This window comes from Aptenodytes forsteri, unplaced genomic scaffold (assembly GCF_000699145.1).
Source record: "Aptenodytes forsteri isolate BGI_AS27 unplaced genomic scaffold, ASM69914v1 Scaffold82, whole genome shotgun sequence".
Taxonomy (NCBI): Eukaryota; Metazoa; Chordata; class Aves; order Sphenisciformes; family Spheniscidae; genus Aptenodytes; species Aptenodytes forsteri.
This window is the reverse complement of record NW_008795490.1, coordinates 2,256,023-2,280,336: the sequence shown is the minus strand read 5'-3', so window position 1 is coordinate 2,280,336 and position 24,314 is coordinate 2,256,023.

The window sequence follows — 24,314 nt, the reverse complement described above, 5'->3', positions numbered from 1 at the left end:
AAGCAGATGAATAATTTAGTTATTGGTTATTGAAACCTGACGCAAGATGCAAGTAAAATGGAGAAGACTAAACGGCTAAGAAGTACCCTGTTTTTCACAGGGCATCCTTAGTTACAGCGTAATGTCCCAGTGTAACGTCCCGTGGTATCTATCCAGGGAGGAAATACTTCGGAGCATTCCATTAGATAAAAACATGCAGCCAAGAAGAATTCCAGCAAATGATAATATTCTGCTACAAATATGTAATGTGAGTAAAAGGCATTGTTCAGTAGGGTCTCTGCAAAAGCAATCTTAATCCTCTTAAATTGTCGGGCTCTTGATATTTATTCTCCCTGGTCATTATAAACATCATCAATATTTTTTTTTTTTAAGTATTTCCAATGATGTGGGATGAGATCTCTGGAGACGGTAGAGACATGAGATAATGTGGGGTTACTACAGTTGCAGTTAGTCTTCAATGCAAGGATTTGTTTAGTGTCTGGAAGAGCTTTGATTTTATAATGCCACCATTTTTCAGAGAAAAGACCTTTCATAAGCTCTGATCCAATTGTTACAGAAGCCAAAGTGAAAAAATAAACTCTGAATGCACAGAATAAATATTGCTCTGCATAATTTTTCTTGAGTGACCATTAGTTTCTGTGGGCTTTCTTACTAATCTTACTGTCTTGTGTAATCAAACATGGTACGGAAGTGCCACATAAAATTTAGTGTCAGTATGAGCTTTTGAAAAAAAAATGTGGAAATGTATTTCTTTCCTTCTCTCTGTTTTTTTTTTTAAATTTTATTTAATTCTGTTTGTTTAGGTTTTAACAAGCTTTGTTGTGCTTGCAACTGCTCACACTGAAATACTGTGTCTGGGCAAGGGAGCCAGAATTGGCAGTGACTGCAAAAAGTTCAGCTACAAATAAAAATTAACCTGATGTCTGTTTACATAATCTAGGCAAAATACAAAAAGTAAACACAGAGTATTATGAAATAGCAATTAAACTGTCGGATTCATTCACTTTTAATAGTCCAATAATATAAAGTAAAATATAAAAACAGACTTTTTAATCTGGCACCTTCTCTACTCAGGAATGTTCTGCTGCAATCCAGAAATGCAGAAAAGCATTACGTGTGTCAATAGCTTAACCAAAGCAGGGGAGATCTTTGAAGATATCTGAAATATGAATTACATGAGATAAATCTGGCATTCCAGGCAAAGCGTGACCATCTTGTGAAGCTGGAAATGTTAGGCTTTACATCTTGGTCTGAGAGAGTTACCTTTTGTACAAACTTCAGTATAATTGCCTGTAGTTCACTATAAGAAAAAAAAATTATTCTCTTCATAAGAGATGAACTGAGTTTGTCTGAAGCAGTATTAGAGACCTGGGAGACAAAAAAAAAAAGACTCTTTTTTAATGCCTGCATCTTGCAGGGGAATAGAAATCTGGTACACCGGGAGAAAGGATAAATTGTCTTGTCTGTATCAGGGTATGTATAATTCAGATCACCAGCACTTAATGACAGTTTTTAACAGCAGGATTTCACCACTTTTAAAATACGTTCTGAAAGCAAAAGATTCAGGATGACCTTTCCAAATTAAATGCTAGAAGAACGTTTTCCTGTGAGAAGATCCTATGGGCTTCCCACCTTCTTGAGGATGTTGGGACCTTCTTGAAAAGCTTGCCTGGTTCTGGAGGCGGGTGGGAAAGAGGCCATCAAGTGGCAAACCCGATGAGAAAACATTCCATGGAGGGGCAACTGCAGGGGGGAGAAGGGGACATGAGTCTTTCTATAGCTAGTTTCAGGCAACACTTTGAGATGTATGAGGAGAATTATCGTATGTTTTTGTAGATATCTTTCAGCCCTGTCTTTCCAGATCATAAGTATCTGTCTACGGGTCAGTTTAATTTTATTAGCTTGTCCAGATAAATATTAACTCCTATACTATTATTCCACATACATTGTTGTACTCTCGTGTGCTGTGTAGCAGTTGTTATGTTATAGCCATGATAGTCTTAAGAATTTAAGCAACCTGTGGGTTGTAGGGAGAATGTATGTTTTCATTAGACTAACAAACATTACCGAAGGAAAAATAAGCAAGTTTTTCATCATACAAGCTCCTCTTCAGAGCTACATGATTTTTCCAATTAAAATACCATTTGCAATGAAATTTTTCTCTTCAGCTCTAATAATTGTTATACTTTGTAATATAGCCTATCACACGGCCCGTGTTAACTAGCTAAAATATTTACTTCTGTTTCTTACATGTATATGATTATATAATATTGTCATGCCTACCTGACATCTTGCACTGATTTAACTGTCAGTTTGACCTGAAACCACTTAATTAAGCTCGTGCAAAATCGTTGTGACCACTCATTTGAACCAGACATATTTGATTTGGCCAGACTCAGGTAGGCATTGGTTTAAGCTGAACTGAAATAAGTCATTCGCATCTGATTTCATGTGGGCTTCGTAACAATATAATTGCTTTGGTTAGTTAGGCTTGGAGTTTGATTTCACTTTAGCTAAAATACCGGTTTTAATAAAACTTTCTTGCAGACGTAAGCATACCCATTATGGTATGCTTGTGATGGTGGCTGGACTTATCAAACACTCCTCTACACTTGCAAGCTCTGTCCCTGGCAGAGGCATTGACCTACTCTGATAGCGCCGGTACAGTGGCCAGATCTGGATTTACTGAAGCAAGAAGGGAAGGCTAAGGGGGTGTGGGATGTGCAGTGCCCTGCCACGGCCCCCAGCCCTCTTACCACATGTTGTGTCCCTATAAACTGATAAAGGACCAGTCTCATCCCCAGCATTCACGTTCAGCTGTGTCTGGCCCTGCAAAATCTACATCTGCCCTCCAGACTTCGAGGGCGATGGCTGCGGCAGTCAGGGGTGTGAGGAGCTGTGAACCCACATCAACGTCTCTGTGTCAGCAGAAGCATCTCAGATAGACAAGCCACGCTGCCAGGTCATCGTATTTACTGGGATAGTTTCTTCATCTTGGGGAAGGGTGGTTGTTTTACCCACAATGTACTGTATGGTTTAAAAAAAATTCAAAACCAAAGCAGCTTTGGTAGTGAAGCTGCCAAGGATTAAAAATATTCCTGTGCTGGCAAAGCGCTCCTATTGGAAACATGTCAGTATATAACGAAGTCCCATGCATGTGCTCACACAAGTTAGCATTGATCTACTTAGATTGATTTAGTGTATCATTTCAGCTCACTGATAGCTGTGTCACGGCTGAGACACAGGACCCATAATCACTCCCCTCTTAAGAGCATTATTGACAGCGTGAACTGTTAGCGAGGAGGAGTCTGATGTCTCTAGGTTGGATGCAGTTCATTCCCAAAGTGAGACATACTCACGTGTGTTAGCCGACGCTGTCATGCATTGCTGCTCCTGTTATTTGCATGTTGCTTTTGAAACCATCACGGTATTATCTGCAGTGATGCCCAGGACAAAAGGTGGCCAAGCTCAGAGGAGCAGTATCCCTCCCAGCAGTGGCAACTGCTTTCCTAGGAGCTGCCTACTACATTAAAGAAATGAAGTCTCACTGTTTATTGAGCAAATAAGCAAGGCTAATTCTCTACCACAGGCAAAACGTGAAATTCCCATGTGACATCCCTTTCCCTCCTCCCTTCTCACTGCAACCAAGTGGTGGAAAAGGACAGTCCATTTGGTACAGCGCCTGAAAGGAGGGGGGAAGGCAGGCGCACCCCTGGTCTCCCATGGGAGCTTTCCCGTGGCAGCATCCCAGAGACCCACAGGACAGCCGGCGCTGCAGCCCAGAGCATCTGCCTTTGATCTCTCTGACTTGACCTCAGAGCAACCCTGCCACCACGCCAGCCAACACTCCCCACTGGAAATAAGAAAAAGAAGGAGAAGCTTTATAAAATATTTCTTCAGCTGAATTTTTGTTCATTCAGAGAAGGGGCCGTGTGGCGTGTCTGTCTCTTGGCCTCTTCGGTCTACTCTTGTCAGCAGAGCGGGTTCCTGGATCACAGGATAGCAGGAGGAGACAGTAACAGGAGAGTGCAGCAATCTTCCTAGCAGGGGATATAGGTATCCCCCTGATTCGGAGATGAAAATCCAACCTAATGACATGACTATTTTTACAATTGAAATAGCAGTTACATTTGATTTAAACATAAATCTGCAGTTCAATTGCAAAGAAAGAGTTTCAAAATTTCTGAATTCAGAAGGTGATACTTTCATAATGGAGTTACCATGATCACAGCTGTATAAGAATATGGCCCTGGGGAATGCCATCATTTTCATTATTCATGCAGCCTGGCCTATTTTCTCCCCTGTTCTGGAAAGACTGTCTTTGTGTGTGTGTGTGTGTGAGTGTATACACACTTGTGTGCGTGTGTGTGAGAGAGAGGGTATAGATAAGTTACAGTTTTCAAATAAAGTAGCTGGAAAATATCATTCTCCAAAACATGATTAACTCCATATGTATTTTGCTAGTGCCACTGTAGATGGCAATATCCCCAAGCAGAGTTATGGCTACATGACCACCCCCATATACCACTGCGGCATGAATTTCTGGCATCTCCGTGATGTCCGTGCATGGATGCCCTAGCTGCTGTGGAGCTGCTGCTGATGGGAGGACGGCAGATTCCTCCGCTCATGGGACAGACAGGCCACATCTGTGGGTCTTGTGGCCTTCGGGGACTTCCAGCAATGAAGCCCTGAAGCCAGACACCGGCGGGAGCACCCTCTGGGGCTGGCTGGCCTTGCCTGGGTGGACGCAGGGTCCTCTGGTGGGGGGGTCCATGCTACCCAGGTAAGCGTGAGGGAGGGCCCCCCTTTTGGGGGTGGCACGTTGGGGCCCTTGGCAGGACAGTGCTATCACAGCAGGGATGGGCTGCTCAGTGGTGCCATGCGTGAGTGACAAAGCCTGTAAGCAGATAAGTTATTGCATCCTGAGGGACCGGTGCTAATAAACCTATTTAGCATCTTGTTCACGTCTTCAAAAGGTTTCACAAATATTAGCTACACTGAAACATTTCTAGTTGCTATGCTATGGGAGCCAAGGTGATGTCCTATTCCAAATATCTCGATTTTTTCTCATTTTACATTCATCATGGGGACTAAATTAGTACAGATAAATCAGTGGCAAACGCTCCTCTCCCCCCGCCCCCCCCACCGCAGCTGCGGCTGGGGCTTTGCTGGGTGCCAGCAGCCTGGATCACTCATCCCTCCTGACATTTCCAATTTCTCTCTTGACTAAACCATCCGCACGTACATGAAATGGTGGCACTTAATGGTTCTCCGCACAACCTGCTCAGCTTTGACACAATGCTGCTTTTAAATGCGTGTAGTGAAGATATCTAACATTTCTTTTAACATTGCACTTTTATAGCTTTTAAAGTGTCACATATTTTTATATTAAAAAAATCCACAAAGCTATATTTCTGAAGGAAAACAATTTAAATTCAAGCTATAATCGCTGTTGTCAGAAGTGGTTTTTGATCCGCGGGGCAGCGGGCACGCACCTGCGTGCTGGCGGCATATCAGTGGCTGCAGCTGCTCAGGGGTGCACCCACCCCTGGGCAGATCCAGGGGGTCAGCCTGTGCTAGCAGTGCTGGCAGCCGCTTTTCTAAGGCGTGTGGGGGTGTTGTGTGACACAGACCGGCAACTCAGTCTGCTGCGAGAAGTCACCTTTATGTTTCTGAATCACACCTAAACCCTTTGGAGAAAGTAATCATTAGAGTAGTTGCAAGGATAGGGGGCACTTAGCATCATGGTGAAACACAAAGCTGGAAAGATAAGAGGTTAAAGATAGCCCTTGCTCATCATTCACACCATCTGGATTTGGTTTATGGGACACATTCCTGAGCATCTGTACTGGAGACCAGAGGATTTCCTTGTTTTCCTCGGGTTTCATTCCCTCAGCCTGTATCACAGCCACCCACCACTGCAGACGCAGCATGCCGTGTAAAAACTTTCTTTAAGCTCTGTGTCAAGGGGAGCTGTGAGCGCTCAGCCACTTCCAAAAGCTGGTGGATGAGGAGTCACCTAAGGGCTGAACATCATTCTGCCTTCCGCCCTGCTGTTACAGTGCTCTTTCTGCATTTATTCACACATGTGCACACGCACGTGCACACGCACGCGCATATAGAGGGAATAAAAAGCTAAAATAGCGGAGACGCATCACCCAGCCCATGTCCTCCCCAGCTCCCTCCAGGCAGTGGGAGGCTTGCAGAGGCTTGCCGCCTCCGGGCACCCCTCTGCCTGCTTCTCTGAAACCGCGCTGAGGTAGCAGAGACCTAATGCCATGGCTTCGTCAGGTGGCTAATCTAGTTTTAGGACACCCGGTGCTGGGCCAAAAACCTGGCAGTCTCATGGTGTAGAGCAGTGAAGCGGTGCCCAATGGTGCCACCAGCTCAGCTTTCTCCAACAGCTTTCTCCAAGGGGTGGCGGGCGGGCTTTGTGCCGGATGGCGCGTTGCCTCCAGGAACTGACGGAGAGCCAAACCCAGCATAAACACAGTCTGCTCTGGCTAATGTGACAGAAATATGATCCGAATAAAGTCTGCACTTCCAGGTGACCCGATGGTGCAAGGAGTTAATGACTGAATGGCGTGGATCCATGTTCTGCCTGGCTTCACCAACCCAGGGCACGGATGTCTCCGGTTAGGGACCACATCAAAATCCTGGGGCAGGGGAGAGGCGGTCATTTCTTCCTTCACTCAGCTACTGGCAAAGGAGGATTGCGTCCGCAGCCTCTCTGGCAACATTTACCCTTACAGCCCGGGGTACTGTCTGCCGGAGGCACTCTTATCAGCCAGATCCGTGGCTTGTGTTGTTTACAACAATTTGAGGTTTGAAATTGCCCTGTTAAATGAAGTACAAAGCCAAACTGAGAAAATACTAGATTCCTATCTCGTAGTTGGCTGTATTTCTATGGAAATATGGATCATTACCAAAACCAAAACCTTTTCAATACTGAGATAAAAAAACATGTTTATTTTGACTTTTGCATTTAAAAGCAAGCACAAAATGCCATTAAAGGATATACAAAAAGAATATGAAAGAACATATCTGTATCTCTGGCCAGAGATGAACGGAGGGAAGGCATCACAAAAGTGACTTTACCACTTCTGCAGTCTTAAGGCCACAGTTACTGTGACCTACACAGACCTACACAGACCTACAATGCCCCTGCCTGTAGCTGTAGCCCTTCACCCGCATAAGGGAGTCAAACTTAAGGAGTCTGAGTCAAGGGAGGCTCTCTAGGAGCTGTAGGCACCAAGTGTGGGGGTGGTTTGTCCCGGTGGAATAACACAAGGTGGTCAGAATATGGCTCAGGACCAGCAGGTTAAGTGATAGTCACATCAACACTTATTTAAAAATAGCAAAGTCTGAGGTCACTCTGCAGAACACGGTGTTAGAAATGCCACAAAGAATAATAAAGATCTGTGAGACTGGTTATAAAAAGAGCAGTGGAAGGAAAGAAGGCAGCAGAAAGGTGGAGATTTATGAGGTCTTCTTATAAGGCCTGATCGAGAGACCAGGGAGAAGAAACAGAAAAATATGTAGCGACTCCAGAGGACACATTCTAATCTCATATCTGAAGATGCATCTGCATATATAGACAAGTGATTACTCCAGTGTATTGGTAAAGGCATATGCAAACGGGTATATACATATGCAAGCATCCCTTTACATTCACTGGTTATGAATTATGCATGTACAGTTTCCTGTAAATGTAGTGTCCTGTGGCTTTTATTGGTACAAATCAAGATTCCTGCATTTTGAAAATATGGTCCTTTGTGTCTACTTATACCTATGCCTGTGTTTTATTGGGCTATTTTGTGTGTTTTACAGAGGCTATGTTGCAGAGATCTATACCACTAACAGCAGTAGATGGGGATGCTGTCAATCTGTATGGACCTAACCTTAGCTACCTTAGGTAACAGGGCACTAACGTAACCATCTTTTTCATGTCCTGAGATGATGTAGAACAGGCTCATCACTTCACACAAACCAGCAAGCAAGCAAACAAGCACTGCTGGCTTGGAAAGGAAGAAAAGAGCTAACATGGTTGCAGCTTTGCTCCCACTGAAGCGAGTGAGATGGTCACCTATCTTTGCTGTGTTGAGGCAGGAGATTTAGTTACAAAACTAAGTAAGAGGTGGTGTTTGATTCTCAGCTGGTGATGGACTCGCTGCACAGCCATAAGCAAAGCACTTACCCTTTTGTTCTTGCTTGCTGCCATAGCAAAAAAGGAATATGGGGGTTTTTGGTCTTAGATGTATTGTTAAACAAAACACTGTTGTAAGGTGTTCTGAGAGGATAAGATTTAAACTGCTTCAGAAATGCCAGCGTTGTTAAAGGATTGCCTAAGGTCAGTGTTCTCCCAGCTGGGAGGATTTAAAACTTTATTGTGAAGGCTTCAGTGGAAATTAAATGCTGTCCCAGCATTTGGGGTTCACTCCCTCTGCTTGAAGGGTGAGTGTGGTCCTGCGGACATGTAGAGCATTAAAGCATGCTGGGCTTGGCACCTAAAGCCCAAAGCTAGCAGGAGACGGAGCTGTCGCCTATTGACAGATCCCATCCTGCCATTCCTCCTGATGTTGGGGCAAAGTGAAACAGAAACACTCAGTTTGATAGCAAACTGCTATGGCTCGGTTTAGAAGTTGGCCTGGAGAGAAATGGAGGGGGAAGCTCTATCCGTTTCTGTCTGTTTTGAGACGGGGTGTGAGAGAGCTGCCCTATGCTTTGTTCTCCTTCCCTGACCATGCATCTTCGCATAAAGTCCTGGTGATCAATACTGATTAACTGTCTTCAGAAGAAAGGTCCTTCCTTCCTTTGTTTCTTGTGAGATAAGAAGCGATCCTGCCAGCCCGCCCTGTGGGAAATGTTAGATACTTTGCAGCCTGTAAAGCCAAGTGATAGCGTTTGCACTGGACAGTGTATAGCTGAGGTGCCTCAGTTAGGAGCAAGGTTTGTTTTTCCAGCTGATACAGCTGAGGAAGAGGCCAAATTACTGAGCTGAGAATCCTTTTATTTCCAGATGTTGCAGCTGATCGGGTAAAAAGATACCTGTCCTGCAAGCCTGGCTTTTCTTATGTCTTTAGGCTTTGTGTTTCAAACGGGTAGCATCCCTAGGATTAGTTAGCAGTATTTAATTTAAATGGAAAGAGAAATAAAAGGAGGGCCACAAAGAATTATTCTAGTGCACAAATCTCATTCAGTGCCACAGTAGCTGTGAAAATGAAGCTAGTCACCCCGTCGGCAGCGGCTAAAAGGTAAAGGATGGCACTGGATGAAAATGGACGTATTCCAGACCTTCTTAGGGCAGGAGTTCACTATGGGGGGTGAGTTCATCTGAGCCTCAGTGAGCAGATTCGGCTCACCATCCCACAGAAAGCTAACCTCGGGGAAAAACACCAACAAAAAATAACTGCTTTTTCTTTCTTCGGGCTGACTAAGTGGCAGCAACTTTTGAAAGACAAGTGCACCAGATGGACTGCAGCAAGAGATGAAGCAAGAGAAAAGGGGAGACGCTCTGTGATGAGGAGCAGGGAGAAGGAGGAAGCAGGACCATCCTTTCCAGCAGGAGCGAGCTATCGGCTCGGCTCAGCCACCCTGCCCCCGAACTGCCCGTTGACAAAATGCCTCCCCTGAAAACATGTCTATTCACCCCTTCCCCTACCCCCTGTTTATTTGGCTTGTGTGGGAGGCACGAGTCGGGCTGAGCTTCCAGATGTGGAGCCAGCGGGCAGCCCCGGCAGCGGGGCAGCAGCGCTGCCTGGCCCCTGCCTGCTCTGCCCCTTCCTCCACCCACGGTCCCGGGTGGGTACATGTGTTCCTGTGGCTGCGGGACAACACGATTTAGGTTAAATTTAGCACAGCAAAAACATTGCTTCTGTTTGGAGGGCTGTGGGGAAGTAGAACTGGAATGGGTGATAACTTTCTCTCACATCTCTTCTGCATGCCACTGTTCTTGCATATACACAGCTATTGGCACCAGCAAGAATTTAATCTTAAGCAATTTGATTTTTTAACCCAAATTGTTCCTTATGGATTGTAATAATTTTTCATGTGGGCATGTACTTTGTTTTATCTTTAAACGCTGGGTTTATTTGATTGACCATAATGGGTCCTCACGCTAGACTGTGTTATTTTAAATTTTTGTTGGTTTTTTTTAACATTACGCACACATTGCGTAGCTATAATGGGACCCTTGTGAATCTCATGGATGATAACACAGAGGTGTTCTTGCCCAGTTTAAATGATACCGTAGCATCTTGGCACGTTTGGAGGTCAGGCAGTGCGGCAATATGATGAAAACTCCTGTTGAACGAATCGTTTGTCTTTTCGCAGTTGGGCTGCTTGGCACGTCTTGCCGAGGAAGTGAGTTATTTCAGCCCTGCAAAAACCAAGCCCGCAACGTTTGCTCAAGTATCAAATTAGTATCAGTGCAAAAGGGGAACAAGCATTTGTGATACTAATTCCCTTCTGCCTAGAGAGTCACTGGGACCTCTTCCCTTTTATTTGCCTTTTTCCTTCCCCTGCAGCAATGTGCTCTCTGTTACCTGAGTAGGGCAGAAGGACTGGGTAAGAAACCCTAAATCATTACCAAACCTTGCAAAAAGGCTCAAAACACTAATATTTAACTGTCTTCATTTATTTATGAATCTTTGCACTTTGGGAGTTTGGCCTGGATTTAAGGGGACACAATGTGAGAGCGCGTTCATATGATACTTTTGACATAAAGAAAAACTAGAAAGTGCTTAGAGCCCTCTGCTTTCAGAAGAGGTTTGTATGGTTATCTAAAATGTCATGTACTTAGCCAACTTTCTAAGCCTTTAGAAGCTTGCCAGCAGTAGAATATGGGGTATCACTCCATCAGAGGAAATTAAGCTAAAATGTAAGATATTTTCAAAACAGAAATAATAACTTCCACCCCCAGGATATAACAACTTAAGCAGTGGCTCCATTAGCAGCCTGCCAAGACCCAACTCTTTGGGTCTTGTGGAGGCTACATGCCACCCCGGGTCCTAGGTCAGCTCTGAAGGATGCTGCAGCCAGAGGTCCCGTAGAGCTGCCTCCTTCCTTACGTTGTTCTGAACAATTTTTAGGGGTAGTAAAGAAATGGGTGGGGAAAAAAAAGAGAGAGAATAGTGCTGAGTGACTGTTCACTTCGGATATTTACTGTGAGCAAGAATAATCATCCAGTTAGCTTTTTTTCCTACTCAGTGATTGGAAAACCAAGTGGTATTTCAGTTGTATTACCAGATTTTTGGAGCCACTTGTTCAGAAAGATTTCAAGTATTTTATTTAGTATTTTTGGGAACCTCTTAAGGAAATATTTTTTACATATTAGTCAGGAATGAAGAGGTACCACTCGACATGAGCTAAAGGTTTGGCTTACTTATTTTATACTCGCATTGGCTTACATTTTTCATACTCCCATTAGGTTTATTTTTAGTTACATATTAAAACAGTGACCTTTAAATTTGCTTTTTCATGACACTATAGTACCTTTCTCACTCATGTTTTAGAACGCCACAGACTGATCTAAACCTCAGCTTTCATACTGCAGATACAGCTCATACAGTCTTAGTGCAGCTCATTGGGTAAATAATTATGCGACCATCGTTTCATATTACAGCAGACTAAAGCCGTAATTGCTTCTAATTCAATATGACAAAGGAAAGGAAACATCATACTCAGCAAATTAGGCTTCATATGACGGCATTGCGTATGAAATGTACAGTTGGTAAAGGGCTACAGGGGGACTATAGGGACTATAAATAGAGGAAACTTGTAGATTCAAAGAGTGGATTTTTTTACTGATGGAGAGCAGAAGCGTTGCAGCTAGCAGCTATTGACACAACAAGGGAAAAAACCCTTCTGCGGCCTTCAGAGCTGAAGAGTGGAATAGGTGGATCGTATTCGTTAAACATCCCAAGGGATGGGGGTTTTTTTCAAAATTTTCGGTACTTCTGATCAGTGAACTGCAATGCTTCAGGAGTCACCAGGATATGCTCTTGAACTAAAGTTCAGATAACATTTCTGGGTGAAATTCTGCCTCCCCTGAGAGCAGCAGGCATTTCACTATTGATTTGGCTGGGGGTAAGATCTCACCAAGCATGGCGGGGGAGGGAGGATCTGCTTGATTTTTCTTTTTATAAACTTTGAGCATGTAGAGAAGGCAGAACAGGTCTGCACCGGGACCCTTCCCCAGCACACGAAGCTCGGTGAGAAATGCTTTGCCTTCATTTGCATTGCCTATGTCGAGACCTCAGTGGGTGTCTGGAGGTAGCAATGCAGCAGAATTTAGAGTGACCTGGAAAAATAGGTGCCAGATCACTGGCACTGTCCTGAGCTGCGTCCCTCCGAAGATCCACCCTCACCCCGTGCCGTGGTGCCCACAGCCACCAATGGCAACCCTGCTCTTGCGCTTTCTGAGGAAAAGGATTGGGTTTTGCTACACCCTAGTGTTTTTAGTCCTCCCTGATTTTGGTGGAAAAATTAAAATCAAAGTGCTTGAGCCCCAACAGAAAACTTGGCTTCATTGCGAATTTTAGTTTCTTCTCTAGCTTGTTCAATTATTTGTCCATTAATGTCAGGCAGTAAAATGTTTTTTAAAGTATTCAAAAAGTGATAGAAATCCAACCATTTCCTATCATTTTCCCGTGGAAATCATAAAAAACTGAGAAAATAAATCGTCCCCCTGTTCTGAAATGAACATTTGAAGATCTATTTATTTTCATTTTTTGTCTTGAAAAACAAATTTCTGAAAGGTTTTGTCTTCTCTGCCACATGCTTTTGCTTGAGTCACACGTTTTCTCTAAACCAAAACTCTTCGAACATTCGATATTGCCTGTGTAAGCGCGAATGTTTCTTATGTGCCTCCGATAATGAAGACCTTGTACCTACCGGCGGTGAATGAGGTATCTGCTGGGAAGGAATCATTCCCATCTTTCAGCAACAATATCTTTTTATCTTATCCTAGAGCATTGTTTCAATAAGATAAAATCGACATAAGTCTTTTATCAAGTCTATACAGTTTATCAAAGCGCTGATCAAGAACTCAAAAGGAGTTTGGGTCAAAATCTAAGCAGAAGGATGAAAGACGATGAGTTGTCGCCATGTCGATCCCTGCCAACAATCTCCAACGTTCAAACAAAAGACCTCATTCCTGGTAACCTTGCCTTTGATTTTATCTTTAAGCACCTTCTCTGTAGTCCCACCTTCCTTTCTTCCTCTGGTCCCAGTAGGGCTGGGCAGGTGTCAGGGGAAGGGCTGATCAATAGGCTTTGAATCAGGCTATAGGTGATTCGGAGGCAGTAGTAAAAGATTTTAGATAAAATCTAAGGTGTATTCAAGTCAGCTTTTCTTACAGGGACTAGGCAGATAGGGAAAAGAGCCACATAATGCACCCTTTCATATTTTTATTTTACTCTGAAAATGTCAGCCAAAACTCCAATTTGCCTTCGCCTTTCAGTATTTGTCAATGTTGAAATATAACTGTGTTTTTATCCGAGGCAGTATGGTTTTGAAATGTACTACTTTTTATTTAAAATGTTTAAAAACAAATGCTTCATTTCAAATTTTCAAGATTTATACACACATTTTTTAATTTGCCAGAATATTTTAAATAGTTTAAAATATTTTAAAGGGTTTTGAACCAACCAGAAGTACTGCTTAATTGATGATTTTTTTGAATTGAAAAATCAGATTTTGAAAATTCTGTAATGCTGAATGCCTCTACTTCCACTGATGACAGTGCACATCACACCAAAAGTGTACACGTTAGCTCTTTCCCACTGTCCTCTAGCTGCACAGTGTTGGGTGCAAAATAAAACCACCACCTCTGCTGAAGACTTTTGCAAATTTTGAGTCATGATTTTAATTTTTCTTTCATCTCTTAAACTCTTGTCCAACAAACACACACCAAACCACAAGAAGGTGATTTACAAATTTCTCTTACTCCCAGCACTTTAAACAGACAACTTAAATAAGCCATATCTCCGCCCGGCATTGCTTTGTATGCACTCCTACACAGGGACAAAAACCTACCTGTGCTGCATCTCTCACTGCTCATAGGACAAAAAATGGAAGCTCCAGCCTCATCCCCAGCTCCTCCTGCGTGGCTCTGCCGTCCCCAAGGACAGACACGGCCTCCCGCTGTCCCCTGGGGAGGGCTGCAGGGGCAGCTCTGCTCATGGCAGTGCGGGGACCCTCTGCGCCCCCCTCCCCGCCTCCGTTAGGGAGATGTTATAACTACGTTTAAATCAAAGAAAAAAACCTGCCCTGCTGGCGTTGCTGCTCTGCTGCAGGCAAGGGTTAAGCTGACCAAGTGCCAAGCAGCAAGACCTGCTGGAGGCGGCATTGCTGGCAAATGAGGTGTTCGTCAAGCCCCAGCCTTCGCGTTATTAATCAGCTTTCTAGTCTAAGGGTGAGCGTCCAGACTGAGCCTTACATAGCACCAAAGGTCATGGGTAGTGTGAAGGAGCAACTCCCAGGGCCAAGAAAAAAATTACATGAGTCAGTATGTAAGGAAAAATATTGGGCCTTTTCACCACACCATAGATTATACGCATTTTGTCTCCTCCAGCAAATTCCCTGGTCCTAACTCTTTGCTCTTCTGCCTCCTTGGTCCCTCAGCCCTGTGAACAGTAAGTGCATAGCAAGCTGGTTTTCACAGTTGCTAAATGGTTCTGCAATAAAGTTCAGGATCATAATTAAGATGAAAATATTTTCCCTCTCATGTGTCCTCATTTTAACAGCTAGTAAACTAATGGCAATGCTCTAGCTCAATGTACAGCCTCAGAGTACACCTGAAGCAACAACACAGACAGTATTTTCCAAGCCTAAAATTGTGTGATGGATCTGCCTTTCCCTATTCTTCTTTGTGTGTGGCTTGTATATCGCAGCATTTTTTTTTGTTGTAGTAGTAGTAGTAACACGGATCTTGAATGGTTTAAATGAAAGACACAAGTATGCACTTAAGAGCTGCAAACATTTGCACACCCACGAGTGCAGAGGCAATCTGGCCTCTCTTTCAAAAAAACAACTTCTGAGCCTTTTACCAGAGGCAGCCAAGGCATTTCTCTCCACTTCAGCTCTGGAAATGCCGGGCACTATTTATCCAAAGTGCTAAGAAGCTATTGCATTATGCCCTAATAGTATCAACGTATTGATCATGGGCAGAAGATTTCTAATTACACACATTTCCATGATTAAAACATTTCAGTTCAGACTGAAATGTTGTTTATAAATTATTCTCTCACACATCAGAAGCACTTTCCTGTCACATCTGGCCGAGGAGCTCCCTCCCCAGAAAGAGGACTCTGTGGCTGATGCAGGGGTGCGCCCCCGGAGCTGCCTGATTGCTTCAGGCGCATGAGGAATGCACAAGGCATGGTTGGGGCATCACGAGGCAGCGGAGACCAGCGAGCAAAAACACCAGCATTGCTTTCCCAGACACCACAGAGCAGATAAACATGGATGGATCCTCTCCCACGTGCAAAGAGAAGTAATGTAATTATTAATCTCGTTTCCTCAGAGAGGACAAGGGGTGATTTATTTGGTTCTTTACTCCTATGACGCGTTCAGTGTGTGAGTTGCCCCTTCGATTTCGCCCCTTCCCCGCTGTAGCTGCATTGCACCACTGAAATGCTGCAGACGTCTCTTCCTGCCCATGAAGCAGAAGTGAGCGACCAGGAGCGAGAGGCTGGGACTGCCGATCAGCTCCCAGGAGTAAAGCATGTCCGAGCAGCCGTGTGCTCTCGAGGCAGGGGAAGAAGCTGTAGGGGCGTGGCGAGGTCCCCTCGCTGGGGCATGCAGGGGGGGACAAGCCCCGGGGGAAGCACAGGGGAGCTGTGGGTCTGGGAAGGTGAGGGGGTCATATCTCTGCGGCTGGGCTTTGGCAGGCTCCTGCTGGGTGTGGGGAAAATACAGTCACTTGAAAAATGATGCCAAGACTCATTTTTCTTATTGGTCCATGAAACTGTAGTTTCTTCGTGTCTCTCCAAGGTCTTGCAATAGAATTCCTCAATTTCTCCTGCCAGTATGGACAAACAGACTTTTTCTAGATGTTGTTTAAACTTTGGTGGAGAACTTTACTTGTTATTGTACCCACTTTCTCAAAAATAAAGTTGGTGGGATTTAAGTAGCAGAGCAGCACTGAGATCCTGAGCTTAAGTCTCTCCTCTGAACCAAATTTTTGCAGTCTTTCAGTCTTTACAGGTTGAAAAATGATCAGTGAAGTCAGTTTGCCCTGTTTTGAGCATTTTCTATTGGTGGGATGCAATAAGGGCCAGCTGGATTACCTCCTGTTCATTGGTTGTGACTCATTTTCAGGGCTCAGTAAAGGCCCTTACATGTGGGATTGTAGCAACTTAGGATTTTATGAACATTATCTTGTCTCCTAACGGATTTACAAACTTAAGTCAGTAAGATTCCTGATTCTAAAACATAACAACTGAATTACAAGCAGAAATATGTGATAATTAAAAGATTCCATGTAATGAGAGTGTAGCCAGGTGAGAAGTGGAATTGGGAAGGGCTTGTTCCTTATAAATATCTGTCTTACCGGGGAAAGGTTTTTGTCTCTCTCCACTGTCTCCATTCATTCCTTCCTCTCCCACTGGCTCCCTCATTCCATGAAATCTATAGTAATTTGCTTGCCTGTCAATTTACTGAATAACTGTTTAGGGACAGGTTCAATATTAGGGGATGGACAAACACGCAAAAATATCATGGTCACATAAAATCAATTTTCTTGAGAAAGAACAAAAATAAAGCTAACGAGCTCCCTTCCCTTTACTACTTAGTAAGCCTTAGAATAATTTAATATATGCGAATGTATGCAAAAGGCCATGGAGGGATATAAATTTTACTTAACATTATTTTGGAGGTGATCTGTGCTGTCATAGGTCATTGGTTTGAGTAAGATGGCCATTTCTAGGGCACATTTATGTACGTGAAAGGTGCGTGTGCGCGCGTATACAGATGCACACATATGTATACACCTGCCTGGCAGCAATTGTCAGTGGCGAAAACAACCACATGCTGCAGCCGACAAGTCAAAGGTCAAGTAGAAGTTTTTCTGTAAACCTGGGGAAATCCTGCTTTGAATAACCAATGACTTGACCTTTGCCAGCTATTAGTCTAGTCGGTAGTAATTATCCAAAGGGTATTAAATTATGAGACTCTCAAGGCGAGGTATTTTGCACATTGAGTAAGACCAGGGATTAAACACAGATACTTTCCCAACGCCAAGGGAGCTGGCAGCAGGATAATGACTTCAGAGGAAAAATGCACAACTGTGATTAAATTGCAGTTTTCTTCCCCCCCCCTTGTTCCCCTCCCTGAGCTTGCAAGCCCTGAGCAATGCTCATCATGGGCTGGTGACCAGGCACCCCTGGCTTATCGAACAGGCTGCAAGTGATACTGAAATAACAGCACTATGTTTGCAAGCCAGGCAGGTCGTGCATAGGTCCTACTCTGGGAACACCTTCATAAACACCTGTATGCCAGGTCACGGTATTTTGAGGTTGGAGCTGGATTTCTAAGGCCTGATACCTGTTCCTGAAACGCCATCCAGACTCCCGAGGCACCAGCCATCTCCTCAGGCGCCTGTGAGACGCTTCCCCGGTGGCACAGACGGCAGCCCTGTCCGGGCTGGGCTGAGGGGCAGTTAGCCTCAAGGTAAGTCCAGGCACGTGCGGTGCTGCGGCTTGTGCCACCACGGTGCCAGTCGGTGCTGGGAGGGCTGGCACAGCGGGCAGAGCTGGCTGGAAGGCAGGATTCAGCTGCACCGGCTATTCCCACTGGCCTCTTTGCATCCCCCTCCATGGGACAGCCGATGGAGCGCTTCCCGCAGATGCTGTCCCACCTGCTCCAGGCGAGGCTGTCTGCATGGGCTGAAGCACCCGGAGGCGGTGGTTTAAACTCACCCATCTGCTTTCGCAGGAGGAAGCCATGGAGTGGGCCACAGCTTTGCTGCTGCCACTGTGGCAAGGGTAACTGCCAGCCACCGAACCAACAACCTAACCCTGACCAACAGCTGGGAGACCAAAACCTCTGTCCCACCACAGCTCTGGGGAGGACAGCTCTTCTCACCACATGGCCCTGCAGCTGGCAGCCTGCAAACCACACCTCCCCCCCCCCGAGCTAGCTGGGGGTCCCACCACCAGCCCTCCTCCTGCTGGCTGGCAGCTGCTGGATCACCCAGGCAGGGCTGCAGGATGCTTTGGTGACCGCAGGCTGCTCCAGAACCAGTGTAAGGTCCTTCCATGGCTTCAGGCAGGTAATGGCTGCTCCCTTGGCGGGGGAAGCAGCAGCGGGCTGAGGAGATGCTGTCTGGAAGATGGAAAACTGTGGGACCAACAGCCATGAGGAGAAAGTAGTATTTCAGGTAAGAAGCTTGTTGCAAGTATGACTTGAACCCTGGACTGGCTGGAAATTCGTGGGAGAGTGGAGCAAGCAAGGTAACGAGGTGAGTCCAAGGCTTATGGCAAAAAAGGAAAAAGAAAGCTCTATGCAATGGGAGGGTTTGGGATATTTTAGGTAAAAAGGATAATGCAAAAATCTGACAGCAAGATGTCCGTTTTTAGACAGCAGCAATGCTAGGGTAGTGCAAAAAGCTGGCACCACTGCCTTCCTCACCCCCGTGGGGAGCAGATGAGCTTGGGGCACCCAGTGATTGCCCACCCCCTTGTGTGGGGTGGGCTCTGCTTCCAGCCTTGTCCTCGGCTAACCCCCTGGGGGGAAGTGGCTGCAGAAGGAGCAGGGACCGATGTCTCCATCCCAGGCTGACTGCAGACCCCAAGCTGAACAATTATTTGAACTGTCGTAGGGGGATGAACTGTGGCCAGGCACATTACAAAGGGGGTGTGCTGCTGCTGCTGCTGCTGCTGCCGCTGCTGTGATCTGTCAGAGGTGTCCCGCCGGCTCTGATAGCCAGTCATGGGGACTGAAGTGTCAGCATTTGGCTAAATCAGTTGCACGAGATTTACTGAGTCTTACAAAGAGAAAAATCAACCTTCCGTCAGCCCTGTTGCAAAGCCTCAGGAGCCGTGGGCAGGGCTGGGGACCTGTGTGGGGGTGGGAAATACCTGCACCTGCCAGACCTCAGTTGTTCTAGAGAAACCTAAAATACCTGAGGGCTCGGGGGGCTGGAGTGAGAGCTGGTTCGTTCAGGTGTTTAGACTTTTTTCTTTTTGTTTTTCCCCTCTGGTGGTTTGAAATAAGAGGCTAGGTCAGTGCTTTTAATGTCTGTAGGCTGTTGCTTGGACTGTGGCAACCCATTCAAACGAACGGGCAGGTCAGTGGTCTTAGTGTTGTCCCTTTGAGAGACGGTAGGGAAATAGCTGTAATGCTTCTGTGGTCCAGGGGAGCGGCTGGATCATTTGCTCATGTTGATTTTGGCCATCAAAACTTTGCAGCAAGCCTTTGGTTTTTCAGCACGCCTTCACATGAATGAGCAAGCCCTCCTGTTTACAGCTGGTAAGTGGCCTTAAAATGTGTGACCTAGCTTTGCCACGTTTGTCCCTAAATGTGTACATGAAAGTGCAAATTTACTTGAAGAACTTTTGCTTGCTAATAAGTAAAACTTTGAACTATGTGGTGGGACCTGAGGACTTCCAGAGGTCCTTTCCATCCTGAGTGGTTCTGCATAAACAGTGTGTTTAGTAGCAGCATCTGTACCAGATCTGAATTAATGGTATATGTAAATATTTAAAATAATTCTAAAATAATTTTATTAGAACAAATACAGACTTATAACCTGTTGACTCTACACTGGAATCCTCACCTATATTGCAAATAACTTTTAAAAATTGTTTTAAATTGATCTGGAGCTACCTGAATCTTAAGATACTAGAGGATGGATCTGCAACATTGCATAGGCATCCAAAGGAGGAGATGGAGGGTATAGCTAATAACTGGAGTTTTTGTGTTACAAGTTCTGTTTACTTCAATAAGAACCATATTTGGCACAAACAGATCTTGGAAAAATGCCTGCTTTATATACATTTTGAAACATTTGTGTCTTTTTTGGGAATGTATAAGAGTGTTCCACTTATTAGCAATTGTATAACAATTTATTACATAACTGTAATATGAAGAACAACAGGTAAAATACAATGATTGTTGAATTTATGTCCAGCTGAAGAGGGAAAGCGACTAATTTCAGGTTGGCCGGGGCTCTGAGCAACCTGATCCAGTTGAAGATGTCCCTGCCCACGGCAGGGAGGTAGGACTGGATGACCTTTAGAGGTCCCTTCCAACCCAAACTAGTCTATGATTCTGTGATTCTAACTTTGTAGTGGTGAAATAGGTGATATTTATCTTGTTAATGTCTTTTCATCGGTGTTTCCTTAATGCACTAAGTACATTGTGGGGATACGTGCAGTGGTTATATGAACCTTGACTTTATTCACAACAGGTATATCGGGATGCAAAATCAGGTGGTCCTTGCTGGCTGTTAGTGAACAAACTACCGATGATCAGGGATTCCCCCTGCCCACCTTCCCCACCTGCCAGTTTAACTACTACAAGTTTCTGGCACAACTTCACAGTTTCTACTGAGACATGAAGAAAAAAAACCAAGTGTAAATCTGATAATAGCTTGTATGGGGCTTAACAAAACAAAACTTTTGAGCTAGTTTCTATTGGTACCTGTATGTTATAAATTCTGGTTGTCATCTATTTGCCTGCTGGGCATTGGCATTTAAACAAAGCATGTAGAATTTAAAATATGTGCTTGATTTTTTGAGTCCAGCATTTAAGTTTATAAATCTTGTGAGAGTTTGGGTTTGGTTTGGTTTTGGTTTTTTTTTTAAATCTGACGTATATGCCTCTCCACATACTAAGCATCCTATGTCTTCATCTGGTGGTGGGCTGCGGGGAGCAGGATTTGCCCTGTTTGCAGGGTAGGATGCTGCAGGGAGGGTGCCCTGGCCAGCCCTGGGGCTTGGCGGCACTGTAGCGCGACAGGGGAATTTGGCAAACATCTGTGGTGAGGGAGCTCCAGTCGAACTGGTTCCAGTGCTGATCACGTCTGAACGGTCCCCAGACATTGGTTTCAAGATCCAGGCGAGGCTTTCTTTAATCTTGGTGCAGGGAATGGCTGTAAACATTTCTGTAGCTGTTCAGGCTCAAGTCAAGCTGGTTAAGGTAATGTGAAATTCAAGGTCAAAAGGTGAAATGCTGCTAAATTTAAGATTCAAGTTTATGCACATGAGTAAATGGTTACTTGGATCGTTTCCATTTCAGACGCACTAAGTAAGGTATGGCTCTTCCAGCGTCCGTCTCCCCCTGCAGCTGGGTACTGTAGTCATTTCACAGGAGTTATGAACTGAAAAGGTCCTCCCCAAACACGTTTTCCCAAGTATGCAAGCCAAACCGCTCTTGTGCATCCAGGCTTGTATCTATAAATGTTTGGATGTGGCTCAGCAGGTTCACTTCATCATCCCTTATACAGGATTAAACAGTGTATTCTCCTGTCAGATTTTTTTCCTACCACTTGTCTTCAAACAGTGGAAAAACTCAAGCGTTAGAGATGCTTGTGGTAAGAATCCATTCACAGAGATACAAATGTACTTGATGGGATCCTCTCTTAGTGGGAGAGAGTGAGGTTTTGGTGCTCTGTGTGTGTTTGGGGTTTCTTGTTTGCTTGGTTTGCTTTTGGGTTTTTTTTGTGTCAGAGTTTAAAGGGACAAAACTAGACTACCAACAGAAAAGTAGGGAACCTTTTTCCACATGGGTACTGTACTCTTTGCCCCAGCATGGTGTTGGGGTGACGATGCTGTTGGTCCTTTCTGGAGGGTTTGCAAAACAGACCATCTGTCTTTTAAACAGCTCGTGACATCCTCGGTTTGATAATTACAGGCTGTCTATACGGCTCCCAGACATGTTTAAATCATATGGTCATACCGGGTATAACTCTTCCATTTCTGCTTCCAAGCTGGCGTGTGGTTTGTTTGTTGCTGAGTAAATGCAGTCATGGGATAGAGATGTCTAAATTTAGCAGAAGGTGAGGTTCTCTGTTGCAGTGACCCACTGCAGAGGAGGCACGTATGAGGAGGGACTCAATAAATGCAGGAGTCTGAGACTGGTGCCTCCTCCCCGGCTCCATGGTAATTGTTGCCACCCTGTTAATTCCCTGCAGTTGCTATAGGTGATGCCAGGCGCAAGCTCAACATGAGATCTTCCTCCCGTCTCTGGGAATCTGGTAGCCAACACCATAAGGAAGAGTTGATGGGAAACGGCATGCTGGCTATGAATTAAAGCATTGGCTCTGGGTCTTCTCCAGTAGTGTTAACTTTCCAAGTATATCCTTCTCTCGGAAGATATTTTAGATTACTTTTTTTAAATTGATGAAACCTTTCACTTGCTGCTCATCTCTTTTTCTACTATTTCTTGGCACCATTTGATTACATTGTGCTGATTTAATGTCTCTCTTTCAAAGCAAATTAATATTAAAAGTAAGCTTTGATGCTTCTGTGAGAGTATCTTTTCCCTTTTCAGTAGGTTTTTGCAGATAAAAGTGCTTTTTAAAATTTTTGTTATTTTTTAATATAGCCTTCTTAAAAACTGCCGGTGGTAAGTATATACTGCTCAATTTAAAGGAATTTTTCAAGTAAGATTTAGGGAAATAACTTCTCAGGCTCATCTTGATTTACACCTGCTGCTTTCATACAATTCTGTCCCAAAAGAGCAAATTTGACTCCTGTGCATTGTTCCTTCATTTGCCATCTTCATTATTTTTCTCCTTTTATTTATTCTTTTCCATTTTCCTCTTACTACTAAGAATTAAATAACTTGCATACTTGGTTATCACTAACGAAGCGGGATCTAAAGTCTGTCTGACTTTCAGTAGTTCCAGAAGTGAAATTAGACCCAGGTTTCATCCTGGATGAACAGCAAGCTTTCGCCAGCCACAAATATCTGATACTGAATGACAGTGGTTGAACTTACTAAACATGGGAAAAAAATCAACAAGTGTATGGAACTGATGAGCAGGGCTTGGTTCATTAAACTGCTACTTAGGCTAATGTCATAAAGAGCAGATTGGAGTTACGAGATGTTGGGTTTGTTGCTCTCCCCAAAAACCTTCCTCAGGGGGAGTTCACTTACCTCAAACACCTGAAAAAACAGGTTGGCAAATGCAGCCTTCTCTGACTGCAGTGGAGACACCGAGGTGATACATGCTCCAGAGGAGCTGGAGCTGGGTGGGAATACGTGTAACACCCAAGCCATGGAACCAGCAAATACAGGCACGTTGTCTCCTTGCAGAGACTTCGGCTGACCGAAAGCTGTGTGGGAGCTGGTCTGCTGCCGCAAGTCAGACACGAGGCTTTCTTCTCCTCTTCGGATTTCCTCTCGAGTCTTTTGGCAAAAATAAAACTGGAAGGAAACACCCTAGAATTCATACAGTGGCACAGGTACGTCATGTATATAATACATTTGGTACAAATACAGCTGTAATGAAATTTTTCTGGAGAATAAATAGAAACTGTGCATGTGATGGAAACACGCAGGTGCTGTTATATGGGCAGCTAACAGGCTGTCCCCTGAAAAGCTGAAAGTCTTCTCTGGCATTAGGAATCTAACTTTGACCAGATGTTGATGGTAATTGAGTTGCAATACCATGATGGGAATTGCCCAGTGGGAAACAACTTAGCTTTTAAAATGTCTTAACTTAAACCTTGATTTAGTGTATTGCATAAAAGCAAGCATGACTTGTATTTGATACATCCTCTTTTTTATTAGTACTCTGCAAAGAAAAGTTCTTACGGTCCAGAGAGAGAGAGAGAGTGTATTTATTTCAGCTCTGTGCTTCCCCAGTACTTTTTCTACTAGCATTGCAGTTCATATGTGCGCAGAATGGTTTACCTCGGAAGGGACCTGGAGATCACCCAATGCGGGCTTGACTTAAAAAGGTTCTTCGGGGTCTTGTCCAGTTGAGCCTATGCTGGCATGTAGCAGTGTAGCTCTTCCCAATCATTACTCAAAGGTTTAAGTTAAAACGTTTACTTGGGAAGCAAATATTGAAGATTTTACATAAAAACTGCATGCACAAATACATACTCCCTCATGCTCGTGTATATGTAATATATTACACTCAAGTGCATGGAGCAGGGAAATATTACTATGACCACACTTGTGGAAATATTTGAATTTAGCTTACTTTACGTAAACACTCTGGCCTTAAACCCACAGTGTCTGGTAACATGTATAGTGCAGCAGTCACTACGCTATACTGTCAGGACAAATGCTTGAAGGGGATGTCAGTGTTTCCATTTCAACCCTCTCAAGCAGGGGGTCCTAGCTTAGCCTTAAAA